The following is an 18769-nucleotide window of genomic DNA, read 5'->3' as shown; positions in this document are numbered from 1 at the left end:
TAAGTCCGTGTTTTTGTGATGGATAGCGGCTAACAGGTCATATCCTTATGCTTGAAGTTTGACTTATGATGAGTTTCCAACCAAGTGTGTTTGGAAGGATGATGCTTTAAAGTGGTTTCCTCAAAAGCAAGACTTTGCAATTGGAAGGTTGACTCATGTACCTGCAGGTACTGATGTGTTTATATTCAATTTTGTTCTTATTTGTTGATGATTTAAATTTGAAATCATAAAAGCATATATCCCACGTCTATTTTATTCGATTTATCTACACTAGAAAATAAATGTTCAAATAACTTTCAACAACAATAATCTAATGCTCTATAGATTATACAATTTTATCATTATTCTCTATTTTTTCAGAAAAAATTAATTTTCTACGCATGTGTAGCTACATAATAACTGAAATCATGTAGCCTAATCAATTTAGCAACTTAGAAATTGGGTTTTAACTAACTTTTCTACGACAAATACTGAAGAATATTACCAATAACTTCTCTTGAATACTCAAAGAGGATGTATAAATTTTCGAATTATAAGAATAGTAAGAGGAACAATTCATGCTACTTATAGAGATGCATGCTTCGCTCTTGGACTCTTGCAAGATGACAGAGAATTCATGGATGCAATTAAAGAAGCAAGCTTGTGGGCCTCAAGATCATACGTCAGGAGGTTGTTTGTTATACTACTAACATCCAACAATATCTCAAGTCTAGAACATGTCTGGGATAGTGATGCATTCGCATCTCTAGTAGTTTATATTGTGTTTTTCTTATGTTTTTCTCTTATTTCTCTAGGTTTAATTACATAATCTTCTCTTAATCTCATTACTTTTTAGTACCATTTGCTAATGAATGTTTTCAAAGTGTTTTTAAGAAAATACAGGATTAAAGAGGAGAAAATCAAGTAGCAAAGAGAGGATAATTAGAGAGCTAGCAAGGTACGTGAAGACCTAAGCCATGCAAGTAAGCTGAGACATGGTCATTGATACCAGAGCATCTTAGGATAGTTTCACTAGCCTTTTTCTGTGTTTTTAATAGGTTTTATGCACTTTCTTGAGTTATAAGTAAGCAATTAGGGTAAAAATTCATGCATGCCTAGATTCATCCAACCATAGTTAATTTGATGCAATTTCATGAGAATTATGCTATAATTACTTGTGTGCTAAAAATAATGAGAATTTTCATAACTTATGCCAAGGCTTTGATAAGTATTTTTGGTTGATGATAGGAAGAAAGAAGCAGAAAAAGAGCAAGGAAGAAGAGAAGGAGAGGCCAACGTTGGAGCCAACGTTGGCCCATCAACGTTGAAGGCAACGTTCTGGAAGAAGAAAACATGGGTGCCAACGTTGGAGGGAACGTTGGTGCACCAACGTTACCTCCAACGTCATTGAAAAAGTTCAATTCCGGAGATAAAGGATTTTTGAGCGACGCGTACGCGTCTATGACGTGTACGCGTGAAAGAGAAAAATTTCTATATCCACATGCAAGCGTGAGGCATGTGCACGCGTGGGTCACGCGTACCCATCACCAAATGAACGTTGGAGGTCCGACGTTGCTTCAAATATTGCCTCCAACGTCTACGATGAGAAGCCCAGAATTTGGAATTGAGAAACTTGAATCGACGCGTACGCGTCAGTGACGCGTACTCGTGGATGGGAAAAATGGCAATGCACGCGTAAGCGTGGTATACGCGCACGCGTGAAAAAGCAAAATCACAGCCTTCACGCGTACGTGTAGGTAGCAGAACTTTGGCCCTCCAACGTTGAGTCAAACGCCAATGACAGCAGTTATATATGGTTTTTAAGAAAGGCATTTGAGTCAACGTTGGCCATCAAACGTTGACTCCAACTTGAGCACCAGGACTTTGCAATTCAAACAGATCTCTTCTCAACAGCAAAGGAAACCAATTGAAGCAACTTCAACCCAATTCCATCAAGACCAAAAGCCCAATTCAGAGATTGAAGATCAATGAAAGAAAGTGTATAAATAGTTTAGAATTTAAGTTAGGGAGGACTACACTTTTTACTTTTTACTCTTCGACTCATTTTAATTTTTGGCACTTCTTTGAATTCAGAATGTATCTTTCAATTCCATTTTCCATTTTGAGACCTATGAACAACTAAACCCCTTTCATTGGGTTAGGGAGCTCTATTGTAATTCAATGGATCAATAGTAGTTTTCATCTTCTTCTTCTTTCTTTTCTCTTGATTTTTGTTAGAAAGCTTTCGATCTTAATTCAATTGGATAGTTGTCTTGACAGAGAAGCTACCCATAATTGGAATTCCTTGGATCCTTGAGAGAGGAATGAAGAATTCATGCTAGAATTGCTTTCTCACATTGGATTAGATTGGGGTTGGATGGATATTGTGACATTTAATCCTACCAATACTTTGATCTATGAATTTTTGTGGTATAGTCAGTGACCGAACTTCAACTCTTCCCATGAGCAATTAAATCAAGATATTGGGCAATTGTTCATGCTTAGAGAGATTGGTGAGCCACGACATTGGGATCCAATTATCTAAGATTGCCAAGCAATGTCAATGAATGCATTGATTGAGGAAGAGATAAAAATGATTTGATCCGGAGACTTCAATATCTCCTGAAACCCAATGAATCCCCATCTCTGATCTACCCATTCTATTTACATTCTGCTCTTTAATTTCATGCTTAATCCACATTCACATTTAATTTCTTGCAATTTAAGCTTCTGTTATTTAATTTCCCGCAATTTGATTTCTGACATTTAATTTCTTGCAATTTAAGTTTCCCACCAATTTTATTTTCTGCGATCCCAATTTCAATTTTGATTTCGCTCAACTAGCATAATTCTCCAATTAACATTGATCAGCCAACCAATCCCTGTGGGATTCGACCTCACTCTACACTGAGTTTTTACTTGACGACAATCCGGTGCACTTGCCGGTAGAAAATTTGTTGAGAGGCAAATTTTAGTGAATCAGTCATGCCACGTAGGGAGCAGGGCATGCCATGTCATAGAGTCAAGAAGCAGGGACGTGCAACATAGCAAGGAGGTGCGTCACGCCTTATAAAGAAGCAAGGTCCTGGGACCAAGGCAAGACAGTCGTGCCATGCCTAGGGCAGGGCGTGCCACGCCCATGAAGAAGCCCAGCCTGGCATGCCGTGCATGAACAAGGCGAGCCATGCCCTGGGAGAAGAAGAAGAGGCGTTACATGCCTGAAGCAGGGCGTGCCATGCCCTATGAAAGGTGCTAGGACTATCGTGCAACGTGGCAAGGAGGGCATGCCACGCTTGAAGAAATACAAATTCCTGGGAGCACACAAAACTGAGGCGTTACACGCCTAGGAGAGGGCGTACCACGCCCTATGCTCAACCCAGTAACGGCATGCCACGCTGCTGAAGGGTGTGCCATGCCAAGCCTAAAACTCTAGGCCTAGTTACGTGCCAATGAGTCAATGTGCAACTCCTATTATGATTTCACAAAGTCCACCCTTAGATACCTGATTTCTATTTTGAAGATTGAAGAAGATTTTATTTTGATTAGATTTGAATTTGGTTTATTTCTGTTTTAATTCTGTTTTAAAATTTGAATTAGGAGCTATCTTAATTATTCTAATTAAGATAGGATTTAGTTTTTGAATTAGAGAAAACCCTAGGTATAAATAACTGAATTACATTCACAGCCAGATGGAATTTCCTTTGGCTCAGTTTCATTGTTGATTTTGCACCCACCATGAGCAATTAATTCCTCTATCAAAGCATTAGGAGCTCTATTTATGTTTCTATGAATTATTAATCTAGGTTTTCTTCTATTTTAAAGTATTGCATTGATCTGTTTTATTATTGAGTGTTTCATTCTGCATTCCTAAAGGATTAGTAGTGTCGATATGCATACTAATCCCGTTTTGAATTTTCTTATTACTTAGACAGAATTAATATCCGAATTATGCTTGAAAATAATTTCACATGACTTTTTGAATCGACTATAAATAGTGTTTTTTAAAGTGTGCGACACCATACATGATTTGTAAATTTTCTTAGTTTTGAATACGTGATATATAATTCGGATTAGCATAATTTTTGAAAATTGTGTTTTCTCATAAGATTCAATTGGATAGGACTAACTTAAATACGTGACATATAATCCGACCTACGGACTGCTTTTGAATCTTATGAGGAACTAAATCAGATATTGCACTTAACCTCTTCATTTAATCGATTGACCAAGACATTTGCGGTTGGTTAATTGAAGAGAAACTGAGGAGCTAAGACATTAAGAATTGGTTAATCAAGATTCATCATGAAAAGATCTTTGTTTGATTTAGAATAGGGAAACAAAGTTTGGTTTTTCTAAGGACTAAAACATCTCCGAAACTCTTGACTTCTCCATTATATATTCTCTTTGAATCAATTACATGTTCACTGCCTTCAAGCAATTCAACATTCAAGTCTTTCAAGTTTCCAGCAAGTTTCAACATTCATCAATTCCAGGTTTTATTGATCTAATTAGCTATTTAACTCGATATTTGTGTTTTCAATCCTTTAATCCTCGTGGAAACGATATCCACTCACCATAGTATTACTTGAATGATCCAGTGCACTTACCGGTATCCGTGAGCATTAGTTTTTGCTCATCAGATAGATGTTGGCATGAACTCTCAGATAATATTTTGTATCGACAAAGAACATGAGCGGGTGAGTTTTTATTAACCGCAATTATAAAAGTCTTTCATTATTGATAATTTTTAAATTGATTAGATTTTTACAATATCGTATAATATACAGAATTAACCATGTCAAATGATGAGATTAAGTAGTTGTGCTTAATGGATATAGAGATCTTACATTCCTATGATAAAATCCTGAAAGACTATCCTCCTATGCCTTTAGCAACTAAATTTAATATTTCTTTGTCAACTGAAAGGGGTATCAGTGAAGAACTAAAATTTAATAGGGATGAGTTAAAAAAAGGATTCAGACATGTTGGCCGCTATAATACTTGAGTAGAAACATGCATTCGATAAAATTGTTACAGCTGTGTATTTTGAAGAAGGGGTTTCTCTTTGTGTATGGTCATTAGAGTATTGGAAAAATATTTCTCTGGAACCTTATGCCTGCTAAAATTTGCTCAAGAAGAGATATTGTATTAAACGTTATTTCAAGTGGGCATTGCATCTTTACTTCTTCCTAATGGAAGAATGACATACTCAAGGTTCAAAATACTGCTGAAAAAAACCGAGGATTCTATATACAACATCAAACCTGGTTCTCTTCAAGCAATGTTGCTATTGAGAATGATACTAATAATTTGGGATGAGGCTCCAATGGTTAGTCGGTACTGCTATGAAGTACGTGATAAATGTTTGAGTGATATCATGAAGTTTTCTCCAATGTATAATAACAAAGATTTGTCCTATGGAGAAAAAGTAGTTGTACTAGGTAAAGACTTTAAACAAATTTTTCATGTCATTCTACGAGGGTCGAGACAAAATATTATTCATTTAACCGTGAATTCGTCTTACCTTTGAAAATTTTGTTACATGCTCAAACCTACAAAAAATATGAGCTTTTATGTAGGGGCAACTACTTTAAAGCAATTTGGTAAGTGGTTATTGAAATTTGGTGATAGTCTAATAAGTGACAATATAGATGGTGAATTTGAGATATGTCTTATAGAAGATATTGTTAATTCTTCTTCGAACCAGGCATTTGATGAGTTAGTTCATTTTTCTTATCCAAATATTTTTAAAAATATGTCTTCAAAGAATTTTTTTTCAAAGCAAGAACTATACTAGCTCCTACACTGGACATTGTTGAAGATGTCAACAACCATCTAATGCTATCATCCTTGGAGGAGAAAAATTATATCTTAGTTTGCATTCAGTTTGTATAGATGAAGGAAATATGGGGAGTCAACTAGATCTATATGGTGTTGAATTATTGAATAGCATAAATTATTCTGATTTTTCTCCACATAAATTAATACTGAAGGTTATTGATTCGATAATATTAATGAGGAATACTGACCAATCCAGTGGTTTTTGTAATAGTGCAAGGCTACAAGTTAGGAAGCTTGAAAATCATGTCATACAATGTGAAGTCTTAACGGGTAACAACGTTGGTCACATTCCTTTGATTCTAAGAATGAATATAGTACTAACAAATGAAACTGTCCCAATTAGATTTCAACGAAGACAGTTTTCCATAATTATATCTTTTGCTATGACAATTAATAAGTCTCAGGGACAAATTTTATCTCAAGTTAGATTATACTAATCCAAACTAGTTTTTACACATGGCACTAGGCCTTTGGCCCCTCATCCAATAAAAAAAATTATATGTGGCACTTTTTCAAGAGCTAAGAGTAAGAGCGATTTAAAAGTTTTACTCATGAATCACACAGGAATGTTTGTAAATTCCACCATCAATGTTGTTTATAGAGAAGTCTTTAAAAAGATAGGATCCTAATGTAAATATTTTAATTTTATTTTATATTGTAATAGTGATTTTGTAATTTTTTAGAATAATAATTGTTTTGTGTATTTTTTCTTAAAATATTCAAAAATATAAATACTTTTTGTAATTTTATAAATTTTTTCTTGCATATATAACTTATGGGTGTTCATATTCAAACTAATGTAAATAAAACTAATCAAAATCATACTCATTTGGTTTAGTTTAGATTTTCTTTTTGGAAAATTATAGATTAGATCAAATTTTGGATCTACTTTTAAAACCGAATCAATTAAATCTAAATCCTGAAATGTTATATAATATTATATGTCATCATTAAATATAAATTTTATATATAATATATTTAATTTTTTAAATATTTTTTTATCTTATTCATATATTATTATTATTATTTACTAAGAATTTTATTAATATAAAATTAAATTCATTTATTTATTTATTTTACCAACTCAAAATTACTTTTATTTCTTGATAATAAAATAATAAAATTTTATCTTTTAAAAACCAAATCAATTGAACGAATTCAAATTAGACAATCGATGGAAATGAAGGATAATCGAGGTCGAGGGATTACTAGTTTGAGGTAAGTTGAGCATTAGGGTCAAAACCAGATCTACCACGTGGTTAAATGTGGACACGATGCTAGAACGTACGGATTAGAGATCAAGGCAACATAGAAAGTAGGGATGCCACTATGCAGATTATTTAGGGTCAAGGCAAGGTCCTGGCTTGAGAAAAAAGAAAAATTAGGTCATGGTCAAGATTTTTTAGAAGTAAGTCTATCCTCATGATCTATAAATAGAAGAATCTCGGAAGTGTTCGGGACTTCAATTTTAAAACACTCAAAGTAACACTAAATTCTCTGAAACTTCTAAGTCTCACGAATGCCAAAAAAAAAAAAATGGAGTGTAAGTGCATGCAAGTGTCTGGAGTCATCCCTTTCATTCCTTTATTTTATGTATTTCCTTTTATTTCAGATTTATTTGCTTTCCCATTTTCAATTTATCTTGTTTTATTCTTTTATTCTCAATATCTTAATTTTTCTATCAATTTTAAATTTTAATTGATTTACTGTTCATTTCTTTTAATATTCATTTATTTTGTCTTCATTTGTTTTTCTTTAGTCGAAACGTTCCACATATAATTCGACTACATTATTTTGTGGGTTCTATCTATTTTTCGAATGTGAAGTTTAATTGGTTAAATCACATACATTTGTCATTACTGATACGAATGTCAAGTAATTCTCAGGTCGAGCTCACCCTTTATTTTCCAGAGGAGTCGTATTTGCTCTCGGAACTGAGATCTTGATACAAGCTTGAGTCGACACCTCTGTCGAAATCATCAAAAATCAAGCGAAACAGTAATTTACTCTAATTTGATACTATTTCCGAAAGTAGTAATAATAATGATTGTTTAAAAATTATAGTTTAAGGGAAAAGGTTATTATTTGATATATAAGGTTTAATTATTCTCTTGTCCCAATAGATTTACTAAATTTATAACTATGTCTATTTGTTTTTTCAATTAAGTCTCTATACTACTTTTATTTTTGTAATTAGATTATTTTTGTGTCAAAATATTAAAATAACATAATATTTCTCTCAAAAAATATTAGGTTAAAGATTTAATTAGATTCTTAATTGCGAGTATCTTCAATTTGTAGAAAAATATTATGTTAACTCTAACATTTTTTATGCTGATACGGACTTAACACTACAAGAAAAATACCTATTTAGGTACACTTCAAAAGTGTAGCCAAAAGTGAAAAAAAAATGATTTCATAGGCTACGGTTATGCTTTCTGGGCTACGGTTACGCTTTTTGGGGTGATTCCTATTCGGCTGTTGCCTATTCTCAAAGGCTACGCTTTTCTACCACAAGGGCTACGCTTTTGGCGTTTTGGAATAGGGTGCGCTTTTCAAGTGATGCTGTCCAGAACCAAAGGCTACGCTTTTCAGCTTCCATTTTTGCCAGAATAGGCTACGCTTTTCAACGCTACTGCATCACCTGTAAAGCGTAGCCACATTGTATACCATGCCAAATATATTTTATAATAATGATCCAAAAGTACTAGAATGAAGTTAATTGTAAAAATTCATACATCTCACACTAAAGTAAGCATAGCCATATCAAAATAACCATAATATCACTTAGAATTTACTACTAATGCTCTACAAAAATACATATCGTACATACATAAGTATCTTCTAATAAACGTCATTAGTCAACTGATGACAAGTCATTTTGTGCATGTTTTCTATGCTTTTTCATACAAAAAATTAATGATTAAGGCTTAAAAATTGAGTGTTTTAGTGCTTAAATAGTATATTGCTTTGATCTTTTGATTTGATAAACTTTGTAGGAAATAAGTGGAAAAAGAAGCAGAAAAGCATAAAACAAGCTCAAAAGAAGAATTTTGGACACACTTTGGAATTTGAGCACTAGTGCACGAAATTGTGATCTCAATGGCGCCAACAACTTGGTACGCACAATTGTAATCTCAACTATTTTTCACAACTTCGCACAACTAACCAGCAAGTGCACTGGGTCGTCCAAGTAATACCTTACGTGAGTAAGAGTCGATCCCACGGAGATTGTCGGCTTGAAGCAAGCTATGGTCATCCTTGTAAATCTCAGTCAGGTGGATTCAAATGGTTATAAGATTTTGATAATTAAAAGATAAATAACATATAAAATAAGATAGAAATACTTATGAAATTCATAGGTAGGAATTTCAGATAAGCGTCTGGAGATGCTTTGTTGCTTCAGAACCTCTGCTTTCCTATTGCCTTCTTCCAACCATGCGTTACCTCCTTCCATGGCAAGCTGTATGATCCTCTCGGATGAAAACAATTCCATATGCGCTGTCACCACACGGCTAATCATCTGTCAGTTTCCGCTAGCGTCGGAATAAGACCATTGTCTTTTTGCACACTGTCACTTGTGCCTCACATTCGCAGGTTTGAAGCTCGTCACAGTCATCCCTTCCTAGATCCTACTCGGAATACCACAGACAAGGTTTACACTTTCCGGATCCCAGGAATGGCTGCCAATAATTCTAGCCTATACCACGAAGGTTCTAATCTTAGATTAGAAACCCAATAGATATGCCCTCAAGCTATTGCAGATAGAACGAAAGTGGTTGTCAGGCACGCGTTCATAAGTGAGAATGATGATGAGTGTCACGGGTCATCACATTTATCAAGTTGAAGTGCGAGTGAATATCTTAGAGAAGAAGTAGGCGTGAATTGAAGGAAAAACAGTAGTAATTGCATTAATTCAAGAAGAACAGCAGAGCTCCACACCTTAATCTATGGGGTGTAGAAACTCCACCATAGAAAATACATAAGAACAAGGTCTAGATATGGCTGAATGGCCAGCCTCCCAAAGAGGGTTCAATGATTAAAAGAAAGATGATATATCCAAGATGAAAATACAATAGTAAAACGACCTATTTATAATGAACTAGTAGCCTAGGGTTTACAGAAATAAGTAAATAATGCAGAAATCCACTTTTGGGGCCCACTTGGTGTGTGCTTGGGCTGAGCATTGAAGCTTTTTCGTGCTTAGGCTGTTCTTGGAGTTAAATGCCAGCTTTGGTGCCAGTTTGGGCGTTTTACGCCAGAATTCCTTGGGCTGATTTTGAACGCCAGTTTGGGCCATCAAATATCGGGCAAAGTATGAACTATTATATATTGCCGGAAAGCCCAGAATGTCTACTTTTCAATGCAATTGAGAGCACGCAAATTGGGCTTCTTTAGCTCTAGAAAATCTACTTTGAGTGCAGGGAGGTCAGAATCCAACAGCATCTGCAGTCCTTTTTCAGCCTCTGAATCAGATTTTTGCTCAGGTCCCTCAATTTCAGCCAAAAAATACCTGAAATCACAGAAAAACACAAACTCATAGTAAAGTCCAAAAATGTAATTTTTATTTAAAAACTAATAAAAATATAATAAAAAGTAATAAAGATATACTAAAAACTATGTAAAAACAATGCCAAAAAGCATATAAATTATCCGCTCATCACAACACCAAACTTAAATTGTTGCTTATCCCCAAGCAACTAAAAACAAAATAGGATAAAAAGAAGAGAATATACAATAAATTCCAAAAACATCTATGAAGATCAGTCTTAATTAGATGAGCAGGGCTATTAGCTTTTTGCTTCTGAACAGTTTTGGCATCTCACTTTTATCCTTTGAAGTTCAGAATGATTGTCATCTATAGGAACTCAAAATTCAGATAGTGCTATTGATTCTCCTAGTTCAGTATGTTGATTCTTGAACACAGCTACTTATTGAGTCTTGGCCATGGCCCTAAGCATTTTCTTTTCCAGTATTACCACCGGATACATAAATGCCACAGACACATAACTGGGTGAACCCCAGTTAGAGGTGTCCGGATCTCTTAAGCACACTCTTTTTGCTTTGGACCACGACTTTAACCACTCAGTCTCAAGCTTTTCACTTGACACCTTCACGCCACAAGCACATGGTTAGGGACAGCTTGGTTTAGCCGCTTAGGCCAGGATTTTATTCCTGTGGGCCCTCCTATCCATTAATTCTCAAAGCCTTGGATCCTTTTTCTACCCTTTCCTTTTGGTTTAAAGGGTTACTGGCTTTTTCTGCTTGCTTTTTCTTTTTCTTTTTTTTCTCTCCCCTTTTTTTCGCATAAAATTTTTTCTTTTTTTTTCTGCAAGCTTTTCACTGCTTTTTCTTGCATCAAGAATCAATTTTATGATTTTTCAGATTATTGATGCCAGGGCATTTTGGCCAGTTTCATTGACTTTTTCTTTACTGTTTTAGGGTAGTTTCATGCATTTTCTTAGGAAATAAGCGAGTTTTAGGTAGAATTTCACTTACATCTTGATTCAAGCAAACATTGTGCACTTTACATGATTTCATGAGAATTATGCATGAATTAAATGACAAATTGGATGATGCATGTCTCATGACTTGGATTAGAACTTTGATGCACTCTACTGCTTGATTTCAGGACAAAGGAAGCAAGGAAGAACCATGTTAACAGCCACATTAGTCTAACTAACGTGGAAAGGGAGCTAGCTTGCAACGTTAATGAGAAAAGTAATCGCCAATAACGTCTTCGAAGCCATCATAGCCCACGTTAAGAGTCACGCTAACTAAGTTAACGTGAACTCTAACGTGGAAGAAGAAAATGAAGCCAACGTTAGTGACACTCACCTTTGTCACTAACATTGGACCAAGCTCATATTGGCCACGTTAAGAGCCACATTAACTCAATTAACGTGGACTCTAACGTGGGAAAGCAAAAGAATGGCCAACGTTAGTGACACTCACCTTTGTCCCAATGAATTCCCCATTTCTGATCTTACCCATTCTCTTTACTTTATGCCATTTACTTTCATGCTAAACTTCCTTTCCCCAATTAAGATTCTGCAATTTACTTCCCGTCATTTATTTTCTGCTATTTACTTTCCCGCCATTTAATTTCCTGCAATTCTCAACTCACTTTCTGCTTAGCTCAACTAGAACATTCTTCCAATTAAAGTTGCTTGACCAATCAATCCCCGTGGGATTCGACCTCACTCTACTGTGAGTTTTTACTTGACGACTATTCGGTATACTTTCCGAAGGAAATTTGTTGAGAGACAAGTTTCCGTGCATCAAGTTTATGGCGCCGTTGCCGGGGATTGATTTTGTATCAATAATGATTAAATTGGTGGATAACTAGATTGAGCATTTGTTTTTATTTTGTCTGATTTAAGTTCATTTGACTAATTTACTTTCTGTTCAGTTATTTTCAGTCCACTAACCCACTAACTGTTTGATATATTGCATCTCTCACACTAACAGCAATTCTAACAGAAATACTTTTTGTATCTATTTCCTTGCTTGTGCCTTGTTGGTTGTATGACAAGGAGAAGAAGCAGGGCTTTAACTTCCTTTGGTTCTGAACCTGAGAGGACCTTCCTTAGATTAAGGAGGGAAGCAAGAGGAAAACGAGTAGTTGGTGCGGAGGAAGAAGAGGAGTATTTTAAACCAAACATGGATAAAAATATGGAGAATCATCATGAAGAAGAGGCTCGCAACCATGGCAGAGAAGGTCTAGCAAATCATGCTGGGCAAGAGAGAAGAGTTCTGGGTTCTTACATCAACCCAAACCCAGAAAACTGTGGGAGTAGCATCCAAAGGCTAGCCATACATGCCAACAACTTTGAACTAAAGTCACAGCTCATCACCCTTATTCAGAACAATTGTTCATTTGGAGGAAGTGTCAAAGAAGACCCCAATCAACATCTAACCACCATCCTGAGGATATGCGATACTGTGAAGTCTAATGGTGTTTATCCTAACACCTATAGACTACTTCTGTTTCCCTTCTCGCTCAAGGACAAAGCATCTAAATGGCTAGAATCCTTTCCAAAGGAGAGTTTAGTAACCTGGGAAGATGTGATGAACAAATTCTTGGCAAGATTCTATCCTCCTCAACGGATCAACAGGTTGAGAGCTGAGGTACAAACATTCAGGCAGCAGGATGGTGAGACTCTATATGAAGCATGGGAGAGGTTTAAGGACCTAACAAGAAGATGCCCGCCAGATATGTTCAATGAATGGGTGCAGCTACACATTTTCTATGAAGGCCTCTCCTATGAATCAAAGAAGGCAGTAGACCACTCATCTGGGGGATCTCTGAACAAAAAGAAGACCATTGAGGAGGCCATAGATTTCATTGAGACTGTAGCAGAGAATGACTACTTCTATGCTTCTGAAAGAGGCAACACTAGAGGAGTGATGGAGCTAAACAATGTGGATGCACTGCTGGCCCAAAACAAGCTTATTACCAAGTAGCTGGCTGACCTCACCAAGAAGATGGAGAGGAACCAAGTAGCAGCAATCACCACCTCATCAACAACCCAAGAGGAGGTGAATGTAGAGGCAGAAGGTGAGCATGAACAAGCCAACTACATTGGAAACTCACCCAGGCAGACCCATGATCCATACTCCAAGACCTACAACCCTGGTTGGAGGAATCACCCAAACTTTGGGTGGGGAAATCAACAAGATCAAGGCCAAGATCAGAGACGTCACAACCCCAACAACCATGCAGCTCACCAACATTCCACACAGAGATCATATCAACACCACCCTAACAACACCTTTCTACATCCATACCAAAACCAAGATAACCCTTCTCATCCATCCAATCTCAACCCACCATTATCTGATGACAGACTCTCAAGGATTGAGACTCTACTTGAAGGCATATGCAAGGAGATTCAAGATAACAAGGTGTTCAAGGAGGAGGTGCGAGCCAATATCAAGAATCAGGGAGACACCATAAAGAGGCTGGAATTTCAAGTGGGATACCTCTTCGAGCAGATTCCCAAACCTACAGACAGCTTCCCAAGTGACACAGAGAAAAACCCGAGAGGTGAAGCAAAGAAAGTAAGATGGGAATATTGCAAGATGGTCACTATAAGTGATAAGGAGACCGAGGACGAACCAAACAAACCATTAGAACAACCTGGAGATACATCAGCAAAGAAACAGGAAGAGGAGCACCAAGCACCCAAAATTTCACAGAAGGAGCTGATAAGACTCTATGCACCTTTTCCCCAATTACTTAATGGTGGTGTAGAGAAGAGAATATACTCAAGGTTTCTTGACATATTTGCATCTCTCCATGTAAACATACCATTCATCAAGGCCCTCCAACAAATGCCCTCATACATTAAGTATATGAAGGAGCTGCTGACTAGGAAAAGCTCACTCAAAGGAGGACAAATAATAATGACGAATAAGGAGTGCAGTGCTCTCATTCAACCAGAGCTGCCTACAAAAAGGAAAGACCCCGGGAGTTTTCACAACCCTGTGCCATAGGAGAAACAATGTTTGACAAAGGACTCTGTGATCTGGGAGCAAGTATCAACTTAATGCCTTTATCCCTTATGAAGAGGCTGCAAATCAATGAGCTGATGCCCACAGACGTAGTCATCAGGCTGGCTGACAAAACTCAAAAACAAGCAGTAGGAGTGGTTGAAAATGTGCTGGTGAAGGTTGGAAAATACTTCCTGCCCACAGACTTTGTCATATTGGACATGGAAGAGAGTCACCTCCACCCAATCATATTGGGAAGACCATTCCTAGCTACAGCCAGAGCACTTATAGATGTGGAGCGAGGGGAGCTAATTTTGAGGATCCATGATGAACAACTCACTTTCAATGTTTTCAAGCCCTCACAAGAAACAGATCAAGAGAACAAAGAACCAAGGAAAGATCACAGTGAGATACTGAAGGAAGAAAAAAGCATTGAAGCACAAGTTGTACACCCTGGAATTCTTTTGGGTGATGAACAAGAGAATCAGCAGCTGTCACAGCTAAGGGAAACTCAAGTGGAGCCAAAACCACCAGAAGCATATGAGACCAGCAACAAAATCTCCCTAGGAAAAGAGACCACAAAGAGCAGAATAACAGCAAAAAAAAAAAAGAAGAAAGTACCAAGGAGATGGAGGAATAAAAAGATCCCTACAGAAGATTTCTCTCCAAGGGATAAAGTGATCTCAGCTTACTTCCTAGATATCCCACCTCATCTCCCCACCATCCCATCTCAGTTACCTAAGGTTTTTACCATCAACAAAGTTCTCTCCCTAGAACATGTGGAGATCATTGATGAAGCCAATGGATATAGGTTTACTGCAAGAGGGGAAGATCTGAAGCATTACCAACCACCATGACAAAGGAAGAACGTCAAGCTAGTGACGCTAAAGAAGCGCTTCATGGGAGGCAACCCATGTTTTACATGCTTTTAAAAGTAGTTAATAAAGCAAGGTTCAGGGATTTCAACTCAACTTGACATGCACTTGAATGAATCCTTTTGTGCAACATATAGTGAGGAACAAGTTTGGTGTTCAAGGCACACTAAGAGAACATAAATGTAACCCATATCATGTCACTCTTAGGGGCCTTGAACAAATCTTTTACACCACATGGCACCAAAATAAGTTTGGTGTTGCCAATGTTGCATACATGGATGTCGAGTTAGTCAGTTGGTGTGCACTCATGAACAGCATTTAGTAGTTAGAAACAAAAACTTTAAAAAGTAGTTATTCTTTTAATTTTGCCACCACTTTCCACAAGTTTTCTTTTAATCACATTTCTTTTATTTTGTAGAAGAATTGATGGGACAGTTGAAGGGTTCGGCTACCACAAAAGGAAAGGACTGTACACGTGTCTCCAAGGGGATTGCATTGGGAATTGTTGCCATGCAACATTGGAAAAAGAACAAGCTTGGAAACTAAACCAACACCATCATAAAGTTAATGATCCTTGTGCTCATCCCATGCTAAACCCCATCCGTCCATCACACAACCACCCCATCAATCCACACCTTCTATATAAGTGGTTCTTAGTTCATAACCCTTCCACATTCCAATTCCCATTCCTTATGCTGCACACCTCCGGAACTCAAATCCATTCACTACACCCAATCTTAACCCAACTGAATCCCCTCATCTATCCATACCTTCTACCACCTTCACACATCAACTCCTACTCATGGCATCATCAAGCTCCAAGAGGCAAAAGAGGAAGGAACCGGTGGAGAGCATTCCTTTTGATGAGAGGAGATTCAAAACTGCATTCCATGAACTCGAATTTGAACGGATAAAGCTCAAGAAGATACTGCCTGAGTTAACATTCCAAATTGACGAGGATGAGTGCCCACAGATTCGAGAGAAGATTGAACAAAGGGGTTGGCAAAGGCTTACGAACCTAGAGGGGAAGATAAATGCAAACCTCATCAAAGAGTTCTATAGAAATGTGGTAAGAGAAGACAAAACCAAGGCCCCCACCTTCAAAAGTTACGTAAGAGGGAGAGAGGTGGATTTCAGCCTTAATGCTATAACAAGGACTCTTCAGTTGAAATCACCACATTTTGATGAGCCTAGTTATCATGCAAGAATAAGCAAGAGCCTTGACAATGATGAACTCACCAAAATCGTGACTGACATATGTGTTATAGCAGCTGACTGGGAGAGGTATGCGGATCAGAGACCCCGATTCATCAAGAGAGGAGACCTCAGCTCGGAAGCCAAGGGATGGTTTGAACTCGTGAGGAGGTCTATCCTCCCAGCCGCAAATAATTCTGAGGTCAACGATACTCGAGCCACCATGGTACATTGCTTAGTACAGGGTGGAGATATCAATGTGCATGAACTTATAGCTGAGGGGATTCAAGAGTCAGCTGAGAAGATTCGGGTGCCAGGCTTTGGTACCCCAGCACCATCCTCAGACTGTGTATGAAAGCCAAAGTAGTCTTCGAGGACAGCAATCCAGACTGGGTAAACTCTGGGAGGCTAATCACGCTTCAGCGTCTAACTTATACGATACCTGCTCAACAACAAAGAAGACCTCAAATAGGGAAGCGAAAGCCAAAATAAGGACCTCACCAAGAAGAGTCTCATCAGGAAGAACACCAACAAAGAGAATATTATGACCCAACCAACATAAACCTGAATCACATTCACGGAGCCATTGAGGAGCTAGCAAGGAGTTATATGGAAGGACAAGAACAACAACTGCACATTCAAGCTCAAAGGATGGATCGTCAAGAAGAGCTCCTTTCTAATTGGATGAATCAACAAGGAGAATAGCAAAAACAGCAAATGGAATACTATTCCCAGCTTACTCAAGCCATAAATCAAGTGACTGAAAGACAAGAGCGACAAGACAAGCGCCTTCAAGAACTCAATCAACGACAGCTAGCTCAGGCGAATGCATTCAATAAGTTCAGCGTACTGAATGAAGGACGGCAACTACATAGGGAGGAGTTCTACATAAACACTCAAGCCAAGTTGAACTATATGTCTAGTCATATGCATAATCTGCACTCTGCAATCCCCATGTATGATGAAGTCCAAAAAGAGCTAACAGAACAAGAGGAAAGGAAGGTAAAACAGCAGAAGGAAACACTGAAGAAGAAGATGGAAGACGCTGGCTTCTGGAAGAAGTTGATTGGAAAAAGCAAGGGAAGTGGGAGTACAAGCACTCAAGAAAAACACAAAGAGGACAAACAAGAAGGAGAGCAGGAGCAACCCCATGAGTAAAAGGTGGTAGAGTTCCCTCATTGTCCCATCTTTTTCAAGTTTTAAATAAGGAAAATCATGTATGAAATAGAACATGCTTCCATGGTAGTTTAGAATTTTTAATTCTGTTTTTAGTATTCTCCTTGCTTAGGTCTATGATTGCTAGTCAAATTGCCTGTTTTCAATTCCATCTTGCTTATTGTATGCTTGTCCTTTTTAAGCCAAATAAAAAGAGAATGTTTGTTATAAAAGACCAGAGTGGAGTTCAAATTGTGGAGTAAGTTCCTAAGTTTGTGGTGTGGTAATAGATTAGCTAAGTTGGTTCACCAATAAGGTAGGAAGGCAACTATCTGTCCTGAATCATATGCTTGAAACACACCCCATGAGACTAGCTAAATAACAAAATCCTAATAAGAAAAAGGGGAAAAGAAAAATGAAAGTTGAAAAATAAAAGAAAAAGAGTAAGAAATAAGGCTAGGCACCAAGGGTTTGAATCTTGAAGCATGTGTCTGTGGTGCTCCTGTGTAAGGGATTTACTTGGATGAATAAGCTCTTAGGGGTGCCTTATCACTTGGTAACTTGGGTTAACTAACCCGGGATTATCAGCTGAAAGTCCACTATCAAGAGTAACCCTTGCTACAAAACACTTAGTAACCCAAAGAGGTACTAGACACCAAGGTCTCAAGAAAGAAAATAAACAAACCATGTGCCTGTGGTGTGTATGTATGGGGGAAAGAGACTTGAGGGAGTAAGTCCTTAGGGGTGTCTTAACACCTAGCACCTTGAACCAACTAGTTCGGGAGTGCTGGCTGAAAGCTTATCTTAAAGAGTCGCCCCCTCGCAGAGCACTTAACCTAAGAGCACAATCAAACCCTGAAAACAACAAAAGGATCAATGAATAAAAGTCTCATAAGGTGCAATCAAGTGAGTATTCCAGGACATGATAAAGGTCTGAAAGCCAGTGAAGGAATGAACCTAAGTTGCTATGCATGAAACCACCATAAAACCAAGGACATGACTTCCACAATAATGACTCATTTCTCTTGGCATTCCATTCATCATTCTCTTGTTCCAGTACTTGCTTAGGGACAAGCAAGCTTTAAGTTTGGTGTTGTGATACCATGGCATTTTGGCCAGTTTCACTGACTTTTTCTTTACTGTTTTAGGGTAGTTTAATGCATTTTCTTAGGAAATAAGCGAGTTTTGGGTAGAATTTCACTTACATCTTGATTCAAGCAAACATTGTG

The sequence above is a fragment of the Arachis ipaensis genome, chromosome B08 (assembly GCF_000816755.2).
Source record: "Arachis ipaensis cultivar K30076 chromosome B08, Araip1.1, whole genome shotgun sequence".
Taxonomy (NCBI): domain Eukaryota; kingdom Viridiplantae; phylum Streptophyta; class Magnoliopsida; order Fabales; family Fabaceae; genus Arachis; species Arachis ipaensis.
This window is presented reverse-complemented; position numbering follows the sequence as displayed.